Genomic DNA, 18,738 nt, shown 5'->3' with positions numbered 1-18,738 from the left:
AAAATATATGAAAGTTTAATTTTTATCATTACATTATGGAAAATAATGAACTTTATCACAATATGCTAATTTTTTGAGAAGGACCTGTATCTAATAGGATCATGTGACACTTCATATGAAAACATTGCAAGATTATTGTCTGATTTCAGATTTGCCCTAAATGTCACATAAACGAAAGCACAGCTGTGGTTGGTTGCCTATAATATCAGTAGTAGACAGCTTCTTCCTGTGTAATTGTGCGTTCCTGATCTGAATTCTGTGCAGTGTGGATCTGTCTTTATGCGATACTAATGGTTGTCTAACAGTATCTAGTCTCAAGCTGAGGCTGTGGTTCTTACACTCTGATTTATTTAGTCTCCTTCGTTTCCACTTTTTGAAAGCAAAAGAGCCTGTCCTAACAAGACTGTGCAGAAATGTGAAAGTGGGTGGTCAGCAGCTGGAGGCCGAGATGTCACGGCGGCTGAGCCCAGCTGGAACATCTGTCCCCTGCATTGGATCTTCTCCGTGAGAGGATGGCTCTGCCTCTGTGTCATGCTCAACCCCCTTCGGGGAGGAGAAAAGACCCTCTGTCCCGCTGGGGGAAAGAGATGCACAGCTCAGTCTTAAGTCTGAGGCGTCTTTATTCTCACACCCTCTCCATCGCTCTCTCTCCCTCTCTCTCTCTCTGCTCACCACTCTTTGCCGCAGTTCTCAGCTGGATTCAATTTAGGAGTAGATAGCAGTTTTGTCATGTATAGCGCTCTGTGGTCATCTGTAGTGTTTGCTGTGGTTTCCACAGGGCCCAAGCTTTTTGAGATTATCTTTGTGCTGAGCCAGGGGATGTGATGATGTGGGGTGGGGTGCGCAGAAGAATAACATTTCTCCATCTGTTGTCATGGTGTTGAATTGTGTGCAGATTCCACAGTGTAGCTTGAGAGATTTGCTGTCGGTTGATAGACTTCTTTTGATTAAGGAGACACTTTCAGGGTATTTGTGTGCCCTTCAGGGGCTTTCTACTTTAATGGCTGATTTAAAAGTGCTGTGTAAATGTTTTAGCTCAACTTCCTGTAAACTTGTCCTTTTTATTGTATTTTGGGTCTGTTTGCCTCTTATTTACGGTTAAACAGCAGATGAAAGAAAAATATTTTTGGGATGAAAGAGAGAGGGGGTATAGGATTAGGATAGACTGCAGACTGTTATTATTGCAACAATCATAATCAACTGATCAAAGTTTTTGTTTTGCAATGACTGGCTGACTGTACAGTTTTTTTTACATAAATCTTTAAAAAAGATCATATTATTCCTTAGACTATTTTGCATATAATGACAGTTGAGCCAACGCTATCTCACGACCAATTCGGACGAATTTGTACGAGTGATTAAAAGGTGGCTAATTCGTACGAATTCATACGACCTCACTCGTACGAATTTGTACGATTTTTCTTAACCCACGTGATGGGTAGGTTTAGGGGAGGGGTCAGGGGTAGGTCATTCGTACGTATTCATACGAATTGGCCAACTCGTAAAATATGTACAATTTAGCAAAAATTCGTAAGAGTGAGGTCGTATGAATTCGTACGAATTGCCGTGAGATCGGTTTGGTTAAGCACATTTACCCAACGAAATTATGTTATGCTAGTAAAATGTAACCTGTCATGCTATGTTGTTATGTTGGTAAAATGTAACCTCCTATGTTGTTATGCTAGTGAAAATGTAACCTGTTATGTTATGTTAGTAAAATGTAACCTATTATTTTGTTGTTATGTTAGTAAAATATAACATGTTATGTTATGTTATTAAAATGGAACCTGTTATGATATGTCATGTTATGATATATGTTATGATTTATGTTATGTTAGTAAAATGTAACCAGTTATGTTATGCTGTTATATTAGGTTATGTTAAGCTGTTATGTTATGTAATGTTATGTTTGTAAAATATAACCTGTTATGTTTTGTTATATGTTAGTAAATTTTAACATGTAATGTTATTTTTTTATGTTAATTGTTATGTTAGTAAAATGTAACCTGGCCATCTCTTTGTTCTATGGCCATAAATAAATATTGTTGAATGTTTGTTTGGCCTTCCAGTACTGGCATGCTCTATTTCTCTTTTTTACTTGTATATTTACTTGTTCATTTGTTGCCGGCTCTTTAAAAATTCATTAGATATATCCTGTGCTTATGGGTCCAGTGCTTGAATGGCCTCTCTTGAATATGAGACTTTAATAAGAGGCGTTTTTAATCCCTCATACCCAGCGTTCAGCTTCTTGAGGCCATTAGGGGTTTAAACTAATGTTACACATCACAGAGGTTGATAGATTGGTCTGCAAGGCTCCCGCTCAAATCAAATATGACCCTGGCTCATTTAGACTGACTCCAATTATGAATGGAGTGAATTAATTCAGTGATACTTTACTTAATGAAATGTGATTCATATGGTTGTTTTAAGGCAGCGATGGGACATAAATCAATGGCTCCTCCACCTGATTGACTGTTTGTAAAACGGGCAGTGACCTCCCACTCATGTACGACAATGTGTTTGGGATCGCTGTAGGTTTCCACCTTATTCCGTCATAAAATATGGATGTTCCTCTGCACTCCAGCATATGATTTACTGAGCTCTTCGCAGCATGAAAACGCACCTTTGCAGTCTAACAGAGCTTAAGGTAAAGTAGGACATCTTTCCAAACCTCTTTAGCAGACGGATCTTGAAAATGGATCCAATTTGACAACTGAGCATGTTTAGTGCTGAGTGCTGTTCCAGCAAAAGCAGATTGCTGTGTTTGTGTTTGCTGTAACAGATGTTTGATCTGTAGTACAGCATCATTAGAGTGACATTACAAAAAGCATGCAATAGAAAGAAGCTTGAGTTTTTAATGCAACATCCTTTCTGACACTGCTGTAGATCTCGACATCTTCAGAGTAGGGGCCTTGGGAAATAATAAGCATATGCTTAAGAAGTCTGCTGTGAGGATTGTGTGTGTGTGTGTTTATGACAAACAAGCCCACTTAAAGAAGTGCACCCCAAGGAAGCCATTGCTGATTGCATGGTTGCATTCAAAATCCTTTCTTGTTGCAACTGAGTCCCACCCTTAAGCTCCACTCTTTCCCTCCACCAGATGATCTCCGCCCCCCATTGAAGACTGTATAGTGGAACCACATCTCTGGATTTTTGAATATGGTGGCAGCTGGTGCGTCTCAAGAGTGGGGAAACACAGGTGTTACTTAATAGCAAAATGTTTCCTTGATTCTATTTTTTATTTCGATCAATCAGTCAGTTCATAATTTTGGTAATGAAAAAAATGACATGGGGGAATATATATATATCAATGGATTTGCATAGTTTCTCATAAAAGAAAGGTTTCAGGAGTGAACGCAAAGTTTTTCATTGGAACACAAAACATTTGCGAGAGAATGCAAAAGCATTGACATATAATATCTCCTCACATCTCATTTCTTTCTTTTTTCCCCATCACAATGTTCCTGTATGGGCTCCATACACTACTGGTCAAGGGTTTGGAATATTTGTAATCTTTTTTTAAGTCTCTTATGCTCACCAAGGCTGCATTTATTTGATCAAAGACACAGTAAAAACAGTGAAATATTATTAGAATTTAAACTAAGTTTTCGATTTGAATATATTTTGAAATGCAATTTATTCCTGTGATGCAAAGCTGAATTTTCAGCATCATTACTCCAGTCTTCAGTGTCACATGATCCTTCAGAATGATAGTGTATCAGTTTTCACAATAATATTAAGCAGCACAACTGTTTTCTACGTTAATGATAATAGGAAATGTTTCTTGAGCAGCAAATCAGCATATTAGAATGATTTATGACGGATCATATATCTATTTATATATTATTTATTTTATTATTTTTATACATGATTATATTTTGCATAAAGAAAATTAAGTATTTTGTTTTATGCACTCTGAGAGATGAGGTGAACAGGTTTAAGAGCTGATTTTTCCAACTCAGAACCACTATGATAAAATTCACTTGAACAACATGGCACCGTATCGGTGGAAAAGGGCTAAAACTGTGCTTAGATTGCAAATGTCTGTAATTAAAAGTCCAAAATTTCAGATTTTCCCAAAACCATAATCTGAGCTATCTTATCCAAATTAATGTTATAGCTCTATGTATGTCAACAGTTTCTGTTTCTCCTCCTAAGGAGCCGACAGGAGACAACACACACCCTGTGTTCTCCTCTGGGGGTTTGTCACGGCTGTAAGTGAGAAGAACACTCTAATGAATATACAGCCAAAACAGTCTTGCTCAAAATTAAGCAGAACCCTCTTGGGTTTGAGCACTTATCACATTTACACTGATAATGCGAGTAACCAAAATCTCAGCTTCATTCACTTGTTTATAGCCGACAAGATCTTATCCGACATTTCTGAGGTTTCTTCTCTCCCAAGCCATGCCGTTTTAGATCTGGAGAGTGAGACTCTTTATTCTCCGTCTCAAATGTCTCAGAGGACTCTCCGGGAGGTAGACGCAGAATCCTGCCATGTTTCACAAGCGCTCGTGTCCTCGAGGGCTCATCATTTCGGTAAAGTTTAATGAAGTCTTTACAGGCACAGGGAGTAAGCTGTCGCTCGTCTGCTCCCAAGTTCAGCGGGAAATACTGTCTGGAAAATATTTACTTTGTATTATGGTGACAGCATATTTTATCCATCTACTATTAGAGTGATGTTAGATGTGTAAACCTGGAGAGAAACATTTTCAAATCACATTTATTTGTATAGCGCAATAAATAATGTTCCAAAGCAGTTTTACACATTCCTTAAAACCTCCAGTGAGCAAAGCAATAGTGTTTATCAGTGTTTATCAGGCACACTGAAGACTGGAGTAATAATGCTGAATATTCAGCTTTGCAATCAGGACTACATTTATTTTAAACTATATCATAATAGAAAGAAATTATTTAATACTATTTCACAATAGTACTATTTTTACTGTATTTTTGATCAAATAAATCCAAACTTTTGACAATTTTTTCCTTTTTAACACTTTTTGTTCTCTGATATTATCAAGACATCCAAAGCAACATACAGTGTATTCAAGCTATGCAGTTCATGCATCAAATGAATCAAACCCATGACCTTGGTGTTGCTTGTGTCGTGTTGTACCAGTTTGGCTCAACAGAGGTTTTACCACTATGTCTATTATTGTGGACTCATTCATTTTCAAATTTATACATGTTAAGTACGTTTGTCCTGGGTCTAAAAACATGGACATGATCACAATTTGCCAGATGCTCTTGATGTAGCCTTGTGTGAAAACCTGTGCATCCATTTCTGCCATAAGATTTTTGTTTCTTCGTTTTCTTTGTCTCATTTGTCCTGTTCTGAGCTCAAATCTTTGCATCTTCTTTCATCGCTGAAATCGACCGTTTGTTGATCATTAATGGTTCCTTAATGAGCAACTGAAATGGCTATGGAATAATGTCAGTTAGGTTATATACTAGTATGTGTTCATTTAGTAGAACTCATTATATATGTGGTAAAAAAATAACGCACAACACAGAGGTCGAAGACGTTTGTCTATTCAGCTCACTTTTTAGCATACTCAATGCACATCTGCCACTGTGATGTAAAGTCTTTTAATTCTCTTCATTTGGGGTCTTTTCTCAGAAAATATTAATAGATGAAACCAATTTATGTTCTTTTTTTCAGCTTCTTGTAACTAAACATTTGGATTTGTACACTTGTGTAATCTAGTGCAAATTATTAGTGCAGATCTTTATGTGTCCTCTTTAATGTCTGTTCTTGGTCTGGAAAGGTCCCTTGAAGGCACATGTGATCTTGCATTTCCTTTTTTGTTTTACTGAGACAGCTCCGTAACCACAGTCTCGCATTGTGAATGAATTGACATGAAATAAGTATGGAAGCTTTTAAACTGCAATCTCTCTGAAAGGCCGTGGACTTTAAGATCACATTACAGCTTGTGAAAAAGAGCTGTGCTCTTTACAAAGCTCACACATAATAGGGGATTCATTATGGTGATTCCAGCACTGGGGGAGATAATAAAGAACATGACACGGGTTTATCACCTGACAAGATGATAAAAGATGGTGCAGAACAAGATCTGGGATAAAAAAAAAAAAGGCCATTCTCCATCAATTGAGCTGCGTGTTAAACATACAAGTGTTTTTTCAACTATATGTTCTGTCATCATTCACTCACTCTCATATTATTTCTTTTTTTGTTTTATAATTTATAATTTTATAGCATATTTGTTCTCGTTTTTAACACCGCTTACACTTTACAGTAAGTTTTCATTGGTTAATATTGTTTAATGTATTAACAAAAATGAACTAACAATGAACACAACATTTGTTACAGTATTAATTAATCTTTGGTAATGTTATAAAATACAGTCGTTTGTTGTTAGTGCACAGTTCATTAAATAATGTTAACAAACAAAACTTTTGATTTGAATAATGTATTAGTAAATGTTGTAATTAACATTAATTTAGAGCAATAAATGCTGTGGAAGTTAATTGATGTTAAAGCGGTTAAATAACGAGACCTTAAAGTGTTACCAAAAAAAACTTTATTGATGGCAAAACTTGTTTGTGGTGGAAATTACACATCAAATATTTGTGTAAACTACAAAAGTGTTTCATGTTTTTCACTTTTTATTTGAACAATTATTTGAATAGTCTCTAAAATCAATAATGAAGACTATGTAAATGGTTTCCTAAATTATTTGAATGTAATATAACAAACTTTAAGAAACTAAACCCCTATGGGACAAAAAAAAAACACCAATAAGTGTTGGATTCACCAAACAGACCTTTACACAATACAACGTGAGTGTAATGTAGCTTGATTATCTACCGCTAAAAGACCTTCATGAAATGTAATCACCTACTCTTGTGTAATTTACCAGCTGTTCAATTATGCATCCCTGTCTTTCTGATGGAGTGTGGCAGATCCAGCGCAAATCTCTTTTAAGGAGAAAAGTGCTGCCGTGACCCAAAGATGCTATGAAAAGTGAAGTGCTGTCATGGAGGAAAATAGAGATGTCATTATCCTGCGGTGAAAATAACAGTTTGCCTGATACGTTTTAAGACAAGTAGGCCTCATTCGTTTGACCAATTATTTAGTTTGTTCGTTCCACATGCCGTTGTTCTGAGCGAACCGAGCGAGTCAGCTGTCAACATGGCTAGTCGAGTTGTAAGAGCCTGACTGTATACATTTGGTATTGGAGGAAGACGGTAAGCCTGAAGATACCTTCTGTCAGCTTTTGCTTAGGAGCCGAGAGAGATTTCCCACTGAGACTGGTCGCATGAAATATTTATAAAGAGGAAGTGGACTGGATCGCAGACACTAAAGTGAGAATTAATTCTGGAGGGCTGAGAAACTAGATCTCGCTGAGGGCGGCTGGCACGCCTCACTGAGTGTCCGGCATAGATGCCGGGTCTGTTCTAAAAAACATACGAGAAATCTGGTCACTGTGGCCTCAAAAGCATCAGATCAAACAAGTATTCTTTCAAAATAAGTAAATTCCAAATTAGCTTTATTGTCTTCAAAGGGAAACTGTCTTGGATTCATGGTGCGTACATGTACACACTGACTTGTTGTTCCATAACCAATTGTAAATAAGTCAGTAAAAGAACAATAATACCACTTAAACCATCTCAAAGTATAACAAAAATATAACTGGCATGCAACATGTTCCTTATGAAAAAACACTTTCATTGCAGGTAATATGGTTACGTTCAGACTGTCAGTCCAAATTAGATTTTAGATAGAATTAGATAAATGGGGCAGCTTTTTTGAGCAATGTTGCCCGAGAGATGTTGCTTGGGCACTTTCCCATTGAGAATTGGCAACAAATTTCTATCTGCAAACTCTAGATTGGTCGTGGGCCCTGTGTCAGTCTCACCTGGTTGCCCATTTACGGCAACATTGCTCAAAAAGTTGCCCCGTGTATCATCACCTTAATGGTTCTTATTGGAAACTAATAAATGATTCTGCATTGCCATTAAAAAAAAAATTTTTTTAAACCTTTATCTTTAAGATTGCGTTCCAAAAAGTAAGAACATTGAAAATTTTAAGATACCTTATTTTTGGCCAAATTTGTCTTGGTTGCATATGTGCTTTGCAGAGAAGCCACTCCCATAAGGCAACACGACAAGCCTAGTAAAAAAATTGATAAAAAGGATTCAGTGTCTTTAACAATTGACTATTTTACTCAATATTTCTGCTATAACAAAACTTTTTTTGAAATTAGCTGAGTTATCCTTATGTCATGGTGCAGTTAAGTTGCTCTGCAAACTTTTGCAAGCTAAATCCAGTCATTCCAATAGGAATCTAAGTACCTGGAATTTCGTGAGGGCGCGACGTTTTTGCACTGTACTCAAGTCGTTTGTACAAATTTGCCGCGATGACCAACAGAATGCTGCTTGTTTTGAAAGTGACTTCTGTGGGAGATGTGCCTCATGCAATACTTCACTATTGACAGAGGACAAAATATTTTGGTTTGAAATTCACAGTTGTGCTTTTAGGGTTTTTGTATGACGCTAAGAAATAGTGTTCCAAATAGGTATTTGTTCAGTCCGGATGCTGTCATAGAAGTTTGTTGCCTGCTAGGTTTTAAACCAGAGCCAGAGTAAAATTATGTTTGGGTTTTATTGGCAACAATTTGCCGCTAATCTTTGGTTATTTGCAGCAGCAATCTCTGCCAAATGTTTGCTAAAGGGATTTGGAAGAACACTATATTTTTCCTTTAAGGAAAGTTGTTTGTTAGATGTTATTTATTTGTGTTATTTAATCAATGTAAATAAATGATGAAAAGGAAAGGCCTGAATTTACCGCTGACGTGCATTAAGAGGTTTTTGCTTGGCATTAGCAACACAAAGGTCATGGGTTTAGTCCCCAAAGACAAGCATACTGATAAACTGTATATCTTAATGTGTTTTAAAGAATCTGCCAATTGAATTAATGAGTATTAAATGAGTTTGTTTTCCATTTTCCAGTGCTAGAGTCTCCTGTTCTGTCTGCTCCAGAATAAATATTTCATAAGTTGTGGAAATATCCTTCTACATGTGAAATCCCTTTGAAAGCCTCAATGGAACAAAAGTGATGTACTTTTTTACACCCAGTAATGTATTTGGCCGGATAAAGAATGGGTGCATTATACGCCATGTCCCTGGAAAGGGAAAAGTGTGCTGGCTGTTGCATGCGTCTAGTGTTCGGAGTGGCACACGGGCACAATCGTTGCCTGCAGCAGGACAGAAAGCTGAGTAAAGCTCCTTTCACACACAATCCCCTCTGTCGGAATTGGGAAATACAGTTAAAATATAATATAGGATACTATATTATATGTGGTATGATGTGGTCAAAAAGTCTGGGATTTTTTAAAATTCAAATGTTTTAATTAGGATTTTGTTAGATTATTTAAATTAAATTATAGCCAGAGTATATATATAGCCAGAGTAAAATTATGTTTGGGTTTTATTGGCAACAATTTGCCGCTAATATTTGGTTATTTGCAGCAGCAATCTCTGCCAAATGTTTGCTAAAGGGATTTGGAAGAACACTATATTTTTCCTTTAAGGAAAGTTGTTTGTTAGATGTTATTTATTTGTGTTATTTAATCAATGTAAATGAATGATGAAAAGGAAAGGCCTGAATTTACCGCTGACGTGCATTAAGAGGTTTTTGCTTGGCATTAGCAACACAAAAAAAATAAATTATATATATATATATATATATATATATATATGCACACACAAAATAAATAAATATATTTATCTAAGTTATAATATATACAAATATTAAAAAAAATTCAGTATAAATATATTTAAGATTCTGCACTATTTCTAAGCCACTTATCCTCTTTATCTACAAAACATGTTTTGTGGTTATCAATAGCAGATAATTCATTTCACTGTCCATTGTTTTGAATGCAACAGCTTAATTGATAAACTATTCAGCTGAAAGGTGTGCTAAATTCCCCTTTGTGTTTTTGGCGTGAACAAACATGCCGTGCAAGACATGAGCCAGGAGCTTTTCATCTGCACCCTTCTCACTTTCTCTGTCCCTCCCTCACACACACACACACACACACACACACACACACACACACACACACACACACACACACACACACACACACACACACACACACACACACACACACACACACACACACACACACACACACACACACACACACAGCAGTGACTGTGTATTCACTGGTATCTCTGGCATTCAGAACTCGTCCTGCCCTCCTGTGGTGCTCATCGCAGAGAACTTCTTTTCCACCCTCTCGGTTCACTGTTTAACCTTTTTTTCTCTACACCTATTTGGTATAGACGTGAATTAGTACAACTGAAAGTATATATATATATATATATATATATATATATATATATATATATCCTTTTATAGGTGAAAATGGGTACAAATTAGCTGGTATCTTATGCTTATCGAGGCTCCATTTATTTGATCAACAATACAGTGAAAACAGTTCATTTGTGAGATATTATTTGCAATTTATAATCTTAATCTATTATAACCTATACAATTAAAAATAATCTTAATATATTTTAATATAATTTAATCTGTGATGGCATAGCTGAATATTTCAGCAACATTACTCCAGTTTCAGACTCACATGACCCTTCAGAAATCATTCTAATATTCTGATTTGGTGTTCAAGAAACATTTCTTATTACTGTATTGTCAATGTTGAAAACAGTTGTGGCGTGATTCTTTTTTTTCAGCATTCTTTGATTAATAGAAAGTTCAAAAGAGCAGCATTTAATATACATATTAATATAATATATAATTAAAAATATTTGTAATAGAAAACAGTTGCAACATTTTAAATGTCTTTGCTGTCACTTTTGACCAATTTATTGCATCCTTGCTGATTAAATGAAGCATAAAAAACACATTGGATGATATTTTTGTTTTTCATAAAAACTATTTAAGCATACACAGTCTTTTTTATCGTTGTACTTTTTACTTTTTTGCTTTGAATCAAATGTAATGGTATGCTTCATCTCAGTGGTTGGTTTGGCTTTGCTGAACACTATTTTGAATTCCCACTGGAAAAAAATTAATGAATGAATTACTTCCGGAGCTGCTTAAACAAAAAAAGACACACAAGAAAATAACATTCTCACTGTGTAACAATAAAACGTCAAACCCACTTGTAATTACATTGTCTGCTGAGACATAACTAGTGGGCAAAGAGCAATTTCTCCAGGCTGTTTAAGCTCATCTCATTTATTTCAGGCCATGTGGCTGTCATTGTGCAAATTCTGCTTTGAATGCATTATGACAGCCTACAGTGAGGTGTTTAATACCTATTTTAAAACTCACCTCAGGTTAAACAGATCAAACTACCCTGGGGCAATGCACTTCACTTAAAGATTACAATGTGCTGTCGCTAAACAATGAGGATTTAGCTTGAAGTGTCTGTCTTTGTCCTTATCTCAATGCTGGCAGAGTCATGCATCTGTTTACTGGCTCGTTTTATTCATGGACCAGTCACAGTGGCCATGCCAAATCAGTATATCATATTTTTGGTTTTACATATTTATTGGTCTGTCTGTCTATCTATCTATCTATCTATCTATCTATCTATCTATCTATCTATCTATCTATCTATCTATCTATCTATCTATCTATCTATCTATCTATCTATCTATCTATCTATCTATCTATCTATCTATCTCCAGCCTGACCATCTGAAAATCAGTCTATGAAATGCCCAAAGCCCTTCTCAAACAGCCATTAGATTAGCTTGACCATCCTGGGACACCAGCAAACCAGCTCAAACTGGGTTAAGTAATTGTTTTTATCAGAAAAACACATAATAATGCCTTATAGCAAGCATTAAGATCACCTTAGAAACCCCATTGCAAGGCATCTATTTATTCTTTCTTTTAGACTACTCAAATATTATAAGGTTTAGTGAAGTGACATGACATGAAGGCCAAGTATGGGAACCCATACCCAATTTTGTCCTCTGCATTTAACCCATCCAAGTTAGTGCACACACATTTGGAGCAGTGAGAATCATCACAGTAGGAGCAGTCGTTTCCTGCCAGTATTGAGAATCGAACTCGAAACCTTCGGCTTACAAGTCCGACTCTCTAACCATTAGGCAACAAATAGATATAGCCCCTTCTGCCCCAATTTATAACCTTCAAATGTCAAAATAATCTTCAAAATTCCGGGCAAAGATTTGTAAATCTAAAATTCAAGGCTTGTTTTGACAAACCCTTCTAGGTTTGTATCCAAATAACATCCTGTCAATGCTATGTTATTATTGTAAGGATCCCTTAACTGGGCTGCTATTTTCCTCCTGGTCGGCAGGTGGCGCTTCTCACCTGACTCCTGCTGAACACTACTTCTCATTATGTCTGATGTATCACACCTGTGTCTTGCCCTATTTAAGTGTGTTTGTGCCATGCTTGATTGTTCAGTCTTGAGCCTATGTTACCAGTTGCAAGCCAGCCTGTTAATGTTTAAGTTTATATCGTTGGACCCTTGTGTCTGTTTTTCTTTTACTGTTTCTTGGAAGCCCGGCTTCCTTTGTTTTGTTGTACTTTTTATCAGTAAAGATTGCCTTTCGTTGAAGATCTACGACTCCTTGCTTTTTGACCACCTCTGCTCTTGGATTCATCTATTGGGGAGTTAGCTCAATCTGTTAACTCAGTGACTTTGAACACAAGAGGAATAGAACACCCGGGTTCTATCCCCACCTTGAACAGCCTCGTTACAGCAAGACTGAACCATATTATGAATCCAGCAGAGGAGAGTTCACCACCCTCTAATGTGGATCGCATTCTGTCTGCCATTTCAGGGCAAGCTGCAGCCATTCAGCAACATGAGCAGATCCTTACTGATATTCTTCAACGTTTAAATCTTCAGACTCCAGGCCCTTCAGCTCAAGAATCTCAGCCGACACATGGTAATCCTTCTCAAGCAGTGGTAGTTTCCCTGTCAGAACCCAAATTACCAGCACCGGAACGATTTGATGGCAGTCCTGAGAAGTGTCGGGGGTTTGTCACCCAATGCACCCTAGTATTTCAACTACAACCTGGCAGCTTCCCCACAGAGAGCAGCAAGGTTGCTTACATCATTACCCTTCTTACTGGCAAGGCTTTAGACTGGGCCTCGGCTTTGTGGGACCAACATGCACCACTCACTGCAAACAGTAATAGCTTCATTGCTGAAATGAAGAAAGTCTTCCAACATCCGTCCTGCACAGGTGATGTGGACTACCGTTTGCTTCGACTCTCTCAAGGCACTCGAATTGTGGCGGAGTTCGCCATTGAGTTTCGTACCCTAGCTTCAGAGAGTGGATGGGACCAGCGAGCCTTGAGGGCCACATTCCACCAGGCCTTGTCTCCAGAACTCAAGGATGAGTTAGCATTTAGAGACCCTTCTCCGGATTTGGAATCCCTAATCGAGGTGGCTATCCGAGTAGATCATCGTATCCGAGAACGACAACAGGAACGACGTTGGGAGACCAGTGCGTATCGTCCTCAGGTATCTTCCAATACTGTTGAACCACTCTGGAAACCCAGTGATCTGGAGGAGCCCATGCAGCTGGGTAGAACTAGATTAACCCAGACAGAAAGGGATCGACGGATGAGGGAGTGACGCTGTCTGTACTGTGGAAAGTCTGGTCATTTCCGATCCAACTGTCCTGAACTGTCGGGAAAAGCCAGTTCTCGTCCAGGAAAAGGGGAACTGGAACGAGAGTAGATATCTTCCCTCATCCTGCAACCTCTGGAGTTACGATCCAAGCCACCATCTTCCACGACAACCAGAATCACCAGCTTAGTGCTTTCATCGACTCTGAGGCTGCTGGGAACTTTTTGGACCAAGATGTAGCCAGACGTTTGGGCATCCCATCCGTGCTCCTCCAGAAACCTCTAACCATCACGGCTCTTGATGGCAGACCTCTGGGGTCGGGACAGGTTAGTCACTGCACTTCGCTTATTCAGTTTGAAATTGGGAGTCACAAGGAACTAATACAGTTTTTTCTCATCCAGTCACCAGAACTCCCCTTAGTTCTTGGGTTTCCATGGCTAACTTTTCACAACCCAAATATTGACTGGTCAAGAGGTGTAGTTAAAGGTTGGGGAACTAACTGTTGTGTTTCTGCTCTTTCTTTTTGCCGTTCTACTGAGATACTGGAGGTAAACCCAGGGCCATTGTCGACACTCTCCAGGTGGCCCGCCAATCTCAATCCAGACATGTCTAACCTTCAAGGGCTACCTTTTTCTCAGGTCAAATCTGACACCACAAAGTGCCCAGCTTTTCATCCCGAGTCGTCTCAAGTTCCCCATCCCACAGATACACTACAGCTTCCCATCTCAAAGACCCAGAGTATTATGCCTCCTATGTTTCTCCCTGAACTATCATGAGTTCCTCCAGAGTATGCTGATCTCAAAGAAGTCTTCAGCAAGTCCCGAGCCACCTCCCTTCCTCCGCACAGACAATATGACTGTGCCATTGACTTGGTTCCTGGAGCATGTCCACCGCGGGGTAGGCTTTACTCTCTCTCTGCCCCTGAGAGGGCTGCTATGGAGAAGTACCTCAAGGAAGCCTTGGATAATGGTTTTATTCGTTCTTCGACCTCGCCTGCTGGAGCTGGGTTTTTCTTTGTTGAGAAGAAGGATTGTGACCTCAGGCCTTGCATCGACTACAGGGGTCTTAACCACATCACCATTAAAAATCGTTACCCCCTGATGACATCTGCTTTTGAGATCCTGCAAGGTGCCACCATATTCACTAAATTAGATCTTCAAAATGCCTACCATCTGGTCAGGATTCGAGAAGGTGACGAGTGGAAGACGGCTTTCAACACCCCGACAGGCCACTATGAGTACAGGGTAATGCCCTTTGTCCTGGTCAATGCCCCAGCTGTCTTCCAGGCATTGATCAATGATGTCTTGCGGGAGATGATGAACAAGTTTGTCTTTGTCTACCTTGATGACATTCTTATTTTCTCATGCAACTACCAAGAACACATTCAACATGTTCGACAGGTCCTGTCCCAGTGACTCAAACACAGCCTCTTCGTCAAGCTGGAAAAGAGCGAATTTCATGTGTCTTCAACCCCAGTTTCTTGGCTTCGTTTCCAAGGGCAACCTTCAGATGGATCCTGGCAAGGTGCGTGCAGTGCAGGAATGGCCTCAGCCTAACTCTGTGAAGCAGGTACAACGTTTTCTTGGGTTCGCCAATTTTCATAGGAGGTTTATAAGAAGCTTCAGCTCTGTTGCAGAACCTCTCTCCGCACTCACCAAGCAGTCTGCCCGACCATTCATGTGGACTGAGAAGGCCAATCAAGCTTTGACCAGCTCAAGAGACTCTTTACGTCTGCCCCTATCTTATCCCTTCCAGATCCAGAGTTGCCCTTTGTGGTGGAGGTTGACGCTTCTGATGTGGGGGTGGGGGCAGTCTTGTCCCAAAGAGCCAGGGTGGACAGCAGGCTTCACCCATGTGCTTTTCTGTCTCGTCGACTAACCGCAGCAGAGAGGAATTACGATATTGGAAACCGAGAGCTGTTGGCAGTAAAGGTGGGCATTGGAGGAGTGGAGGCATTGGTTGGAAGGGGCCAAGCATCCATTCATCATCTGGACAGACCACAGAAACCTGACCTACATTCGGGAGGCCAAGAGACTGAATTCCCGCCAAGCACGCTGGGCTCTGTTTTTTAATCGGTTTGACTTTGTTCTTTCTTACCGCCCAGGTTCCAAGAATTCAAAGCCAGATGCACTTTCAAGGCAGTTTGACTCCCCAGAGGTCGGAGGCCAGACCGGAACCCATCCTACCCACCTCCAGAATAGTAGCTACTATCCAGTGGGGGATTGAGGCTGCCATTAACAAGGCCCAACGGCAGCAGACGGATCCAGGTAATGGTCCACCTGGACGTCTTTTTGTACCTAACCGATTACGTTCTGATGTGTTGCAGTGGGCACATGCCTCCCTCCCCTCTGGGCATCCTGGGGCCACTAGAACTTGCAAGCTCATCCGGAGGAGGTTTTGGTGGCCAAAGTTGCAAAGAGACGTCCGGGATTATGTCGCCGCTTGCACTGTCTGTGCCCAGAACAAGGAGCCCAGAACCCATCCTCAAGGACTACTGCATCCTCTACCTATCCCTAAGCATCCTTGGTCACACATATCTCTGGACTATGTCACAGGTCTGCCTGAATCCCAAGGTAATACAGTCATTCTTGTGGTGGTGGTGGATAGATTTTCCAAAGCCTGTCACCTCCTACCATTACCAAACTTCCCACAGCTAGTCAGACTGCAGAGCTCCTAATGCAGCACGTGTTCAGGATTCACGGCTTTCCCCAGGATATCGTATCTGATAGAGGTTCTCAGTTCACCTCCCGGTTCTGGAAGGCATTTGGCAGCCTCATTGGGTCTGACATCAGTCTGTCATCTGGTTTTCACCCCCAGTCTGATGGGCAGACAGAGAAGGTGAATCAGGAGATAGAGAAGACTTTGAGATGTTTGGCAGCAGACAATCACACCACTTGGAGCTCTCGATTAGTCTGGGCAGAGTTTGCACATAATACTCTCTACCATTCTTCCCTAGGAATGTCCCCTTTTGAATGCCAGTATGGCTTCCCTCCTATTTTGTTCCCTGGACAGGAGCCAGAGGTATGTGTTCCTGCTGCTGCTCAACTTGTTCGCCGTTGTCAACGGACTTGGAAGAAGGCCCGGGCAGCTTTACGGAAAGCCACTCAACAACAGCGAAGGCAAGCGAACAAGCGTCGGAGGTTGGGACCTATGCTTCGTCCGGGTCAGAGGGTGTGGCTCGCAACCAGAGATCTGCCTCTGCGGGTGGAATCTCGCAAACTGGCTCCACGTTATATTGGTCCTTTTAAGATCCTCAGGAAGATAAATCCTGTAGCTTACCGTCTACTTCTGCCTAGGTCCATGAGGATTCACCCAACGTTTCATGTCTCTCGGTTAAAGCCTGTTGTTTGTTCTTCTCTGTCCCCAGCTAGCAGACCCACCCCAGCAGTCCGTATCATCGACGGACAACCAGCTTACACTGTGCGTAGACTGGTGGATTCTCGTCGGGTCCGTGGAAAAATGCAGTATTTGGTCGACTGGGAGGGTTACGGCCCAGAGGAGCGCTCATGGGTGCCTGCTCGAGACATTCTGGACCCTACACTCATTAAGGATTTGCACCGAACCCAAAGACTCCACCAAGTGAACGTCAGGAGCCGTTCTTAGAGGGGGGACTCCTGTAAGGATCCCTTAACTGGACTGCTATTTTCCTCCTGGTCGGCAGGTGGCGCTTCTCACCTGACTCCTGCTGAACACTACTTCTCATTATGCCTGATGTATCACACCTGTGTCTTGCCCTATTTAAGTGTGTTTGTGCCATGCTTGATTGTTCAGTCTTGAGCCTTTGTTACCAGTTGCAAGCCAGCCTGTTAATGTTTAAGTTTATATCGTTGGACCCTTGTGTCTGTTTTTCTTTTACTGTTTCTTGGAAGCCCGGCTTCCTTTGTTTTGTTGTACTTTTTATCAGTAAAGATTGTCTTTCGTTGAAGATCTACGACTCCTTGCTTTGGATTCGTCTATTGGGGAGTTAGCTCAATCTGCTAACTCAGTGACTTTGAACACAAGAGACCCGGGTTCTATCCCCACCTTGAACAGCCTTGTTACAATTATGGTGGATAATTTGAATGAATCATTTCAAAGCAAATGTGTAACGTCTCGTACACATCTAAAACTGTTCTGGTGTAAGTTAATATGTCTCAGTTACATTTTTTTTTCGTTTTGGCATCCATATTTCCCTCTCTCAGCAGAATTATTAGATATGGAAGTGAGGGAAACCTGATCAGCGTAATTAGAAGCATGTGGAGTGCTGAGCAAGCTCCAACGAGAAACTGCACAGTTCGCCCAAGCTGAGCACATTGTATGATTATTCCAAGGTAATTCATTCCTGCCCTGGACACTGGCCGACAACACAGTGTTTGTGTTTAGCAGCTGTACTGAGATCTGATGTTTGAAAGAAGTGTCAGCCTGCATTAAAGCCTCAGGCTTCTTTGCGGGTTGGATGATAGCAATGCACAAATATGTGTATAACGTGCACGTGGCATACCCATCTGTACAAAAACATACAGTTCTGACAAACAGCTGTAGCATGTTACAGTACGTTTTGTGAACAGTTCAGGCCCTCGATTTTGATTAGAATTTTTTTATGCAAATCTTCATGCAAGTTACACTGACACACCAGTAGGTGTTGACAAGTGACTGTCTTTATGTGTGAATCACTGAATCACAGTCGATGAAAAAAAGTTACTTGCATGAGTGAATCACTGAATTATTCACTCAAATGATGCATTCAAAAACAGTGCGTCATTTAGAAACAAAACAGTGGCCGTGTCCGAAAGCTTAAAAATCTGCCTTCGGAGGATGCATTACAAGGTGGGAAGGCATCAAGGCACGTCCGAATCCACTGTTAGCTTCACTTCCTGTCTTCTGAGATACCTTCATTTGATCAATTTTTGAAGGCAGCATGTATCCTTAGCTGCCTTTGATATCCCACAATCCTGTGCATTTTATTCCATGACAGTTAAGCTAAAGATGGTGTCTGAAAGGTGTGGTTGGGGGTCAGTTTAGGTGTAAATGTTTTCGACTTTTGCTGTAATTTCTAGTGAGAAATTAAATATTTGCCTAGTTAACACCGAAGCTCTGTCTATTTTGTTGTAGAAAATCAAATTGTTACGCTGCTTCAGAAA

The sequence above is a fragment of the Siphateles boraxobius genome, unplaced genomic scaffold (assembly GCF_051911475.1).
Source record: "Siphateles boraxobius isolate OS27281-9 unplaced genomic scaffold, OSU_SipBor_1 7, whole genome shotgun sequence".
NCBI lineage: Eukaryota > Metazoa > Chordata > Actinopteri > Cypriniformes > Leuciscidae > Siphateles > Siphateles boraxobius.
Note: the sequence above shows the minus strand (reverse complement) of the source record.